The sequence below is a fragment of the Saccopteryx bilineata genome, chromosome 11 (genome assembly GCF_036850765.1).
Source record: "Saccopteryx bilineata isolate mSacBil1 chromosome 11, mSacBil1_pri_phased_curated, whole genome shotgun sequence".
NCBI classification, from domain to species: Eukaryota; Metazoa; Chordata; class Mammalia; order Chiroptera; family Emballonuridae; genus Saccopteryx; species Saccopteryx bilineata.
In genome coordinates this window covers 69,010,953-69,014,688 of record NC_089500.1, presented here as the reverse complement: position 1 = coordinate 69,014,688, position 3,736 = coordinate 69,010,953, and the positions used below count along the sequence as shown (strand labels likewise).

General features: G+C 47.5%; 1 non-coding gene across 1 annotated transcript; it reads left to right on the top strand.

Moving 5' to 3' along the window:
• The first annotated feature begins 596 nt into the window (after positions 1-596).
• On the top strand, positions 597-672 carry TRNAT-CGU (transfer RNA threonine (anticodon CGU)). Its single transcript has one exon. It is a non-coding gene; the product is annotated as a tRNA-Thr (tRNA).
• Positions 673-3,736: the final 3,064 nt, after the last annotated feature.

Sequence of the window (3,736 nt, the reverse complement as noted above, 5' to 3'; positions counted from 1 at the left end):
GTTGCCGCCGAGCGAGACAGACAAGAGCCTGGCCTTCCTGGATCTCGCAGTGTGGTGGGAAAATAGCAATTAAATAGACACTGGACTATTACATAAAATCATAATTATAATTAGTTGCTTGTTATAAAAAGGAAAGGAAGTTGCTCTAAGGGGGCATGACAGAGACATCATTTAAATTGAGAGAAGAGGGAAAGGCTCTTTCCAAGGAGGTGACATTTTGGATAAAGATTAACTAGGTTAAGATTGGAAGGGTGATTAGGAGTCAGTCGGGCTTAGAGGCTGACGGACGAAAGTCCTGAGGCAGGAAAACTGACACCAACAATGAACCTCAAGGCCAGTAGGGTCCACAGGAGGTGGCTGGGGATTGGCGGGAGAGGAGGACAGCGGGTAGATGAGGGCCTGATCGCACAGGGCCCCCCAGAGGAGTCTGGTTTACTTCAAGCATGGCGGGAAGTCACTGGAGCATTTCAGCGGTGGAGGCACGTAACCCTCCCCTCATTTTGGCTGTCGCATAAAGACAAGATTGGAGCAGAACAAGTCTGGCTCCAGAGTCCATAGTTAGAAGACTATTGCAAGCAAGAGTCTAAGTGGTTTAGGCCCTGGCCAGTTGGCTCAGTGGTAGAGCATCGGCCTCGTGTGCTGGAGTCCCAGGTTCGATTCCCAGCCAGGGCACACAGGAGAAGCGCCCATCTGCTTCTCTACCCCTCCCCCTCTCCTTCCTCTCTGTCTCTCTCTTCCCCTCCCGCAGCCGAGGCTCCACTGGAGCAAAGTTGGCCCAGGCGCTGAGGATGGCTCTGTGGCCTCTGCCTCAGGCGCTAGAATGGCTCTGGTTGCAACGGAGCAACGCCCCAGATGGGCAGAGCATCGCCCCCTGGTGGGCGAACCGGGTGGATCACAGTCGGGCACATGCGGGAGTCTGTCTGACTGTCTCCCAGTTTCCAACTTCAGAAAAAAAATATACAAAAAAAAAAAAAAAGATGGAAAGAAGCAGCAATACGTTAGAAGGAGGCATTTACTGCTATCTAATTTATCACTTATTTTCACATTTATTGTCAGTACATCACAACAATGTCTCATAAGCCCATGAGAACAAGGACTGGTCTCATCCGTTGCTAAATTCCCAGTGCCTATAACAGTACTAGGCATATAGCAATTTCTGAGTAAACATTTGGTGAGAAAACTTATGACAGAATAATTTATAAATCAGAGATTAAAAAAAAAGGAGGTAGTGTAGAAAATGAATTGCAGAGTTTGGGCTTCATTGCTAAGGAGGATTGAAGGGACATTGATTGAGATGAGAAAAACGAGGAGGAACTGTTTTGGGGATAAGATTAAAATTTCATTTTTTTGACATGTGGCATTTTATAGATGTCTATCAGCTATCCAGATGGATATTCCGGTCTGGAGTTATAAATTTAGAGAATAGCATTTCAAGACATGGGATTATCTAGGACAGAATTTCTTGACCTGAAATCCACAATGGCCAAGGAGTCCATACATAATACTCAGGAGTTCATGAACTTGGATGGGAAAATATAATATTTCCTTCATTTTTCCTATATTTTAACTGAATTTAGCATTTTCTTGAGTTATAAATGTAGACAACAAACCACAGCAGTATAAGTAGTACCTTTGACTTTTGTCAGGAATAAAAATTACAGATATTATCTTACAATATCATGTGTACTCACCACCACTTCAACTTTATAGGCGTCATCAGACTCACCATGAGATCCTGCCATTTAACACATTGTCTAAAAAACACATATATTACTATATCACAAAATTTGTTTTATGTTTTGATAAATGTTTTTCAAAACAATGGATTTCCTTTGTGGTTATATATATTTTGCTTAAGGTATTTTAAAGCATTATTGTGAAAAAGAATACAGAGGCTTGACCAGCCTGCCAGAGGCTTCATATCACAGAACAGTTCAGAGCCCTGGGAGGGGCTGGAGGCCATGTCTGGGGAAGAGGAACCACTGGGAAGCAGAAACCGTCCAAGGAATGGGACTGCGGAGAAACCAGCCATGGGGCCAGGGAAGTTGGCTCGAGAAACCAGGTCAGACCAAGGATGAAGTAGTCAAGGTCAAGAGAAGCAGGAAGCTATGGGGAGCTTACTGGAGAACAAAGGAGAAGAACAAAGCCCAGGATTGACGGGGCCTTTATACCCAGATAAGAATAGAGAGAGGAGCCCTGGCCAGTTGGCTCAGTAGTAGAGCATCGACCTGGCGTGCAGGAGTCCCGGGCTCGATTCCCAGCCAGGGCACACAGGAGAAGCGCCCATCTGCTTCTCTACTTCTCCCTCTCTCCTTCCTCTATGTCTCTCTCTTCCCCTCCTGCAGCCGAGGCTCCATTGGAGCAAAGATGGCCCAGGCGCTGAGGATGGCTCCATGGCCTCTGCTTCAGGCGCTAGAATGGCTCTGGTTGCAATGGAGCGACGCCCCAGATGGGCAGACCATCGCCCCCTGGTGGGCGTGCCGGGTGGATCCCGGTTGGGCATATGCAGGAGTCTGTCTGACTGCCTCCTCGTTTCCAACTTCAGAAAAATACAAAAAAAAAAAAAAAAAAAAAAAAAAAAAAGAACAGAGAGAGAGGAGAAGTCTGGAAACAAAAGGCCAGGAAGCACTTCCATGGCCTGTGAACAGCTTATCTTGAGCTGGAGACCTGGGGCAGGACACCCAGGCTGGGTGTAAGGGTGCTGAGGGCGGGCAGCTCAGTCTACTTGCTTCCCTGGGTGGGTCCATCTCCCCATCCTGTAGCTGAGAGGGTTAAACTGAAGATATCTAAAGGCCCCTCCAATCCAGACAGTGCAGAATCTATCTGGTCACTCCTCTCCCTGGTCCTGCGGTGATACCCGCTGGCTGGTCACACTGAACAAATGCCTTCCCCCTCTAAGCCTCCAACTTCTAAAACCCAGAGCTTGGCCAATGTCCCATGGACCCTCCCAGCGCTAACGATCTGTTTGCAGGGGCTCTTTGTTAACCATAAACGAAAGGAAAGTCCAGCCCAAAGGGCCTCGCTTCCTCCAACAGGGTCAGAACTGCCTTACCTGGGCTGCAGGTGAACACCAAGGAGGAAATGGGGGAGTGGGCCTGGCTGCTCAGAGCCTTCCTGCCTTGCTTTCTCCTTGGGTGCAGCTCAGACCTCTGTCACACCTCGTGGCACTGACCTGCGTATAAATCTGTTGTGTCCCAGCCCCTCCTCCATCCCATAGACTGTGTGCTCCTCAGACTAGGGACCTCGGCTCTCAGATTCCCTTTCTATCTCCACTTCCTGGTTCAATCAACATTTACCGAATGAATGAATGAATGAATGAATGACAGAAAAATTTTGTGAATGAATGACATGACAATTACAAACCACATCGCTTCGAGAGTAATTATTTGATAGGGGCAGGAGTGACTGCCATGCAAATAGGGGTTCAAGATATCCATAGTGCATACTGAGCATGGGCTGTCATTAATAGGTGGTGAGCATCACATTTTGCTAAGAGATTGTTTTCCTCCACTTGACCTAACTGGATATCTTCACGCTTTAAAGGAAATAAATCACTCTGACTGCTCGTTGGAGAGTGAGGTCTCTACTCCCACCCCTATGCTTTCCCTGATCTCCTTCTCAGGGGAGAATGAGTCAAATGCTGACCTCACTGGTCAGGCCCCTGGCTGGCCGTTTCTCTTCTGCTTCCGTGTCAGGAGCAGTAACTGAGTGTGGGGCAGATAAAATATATTATGCT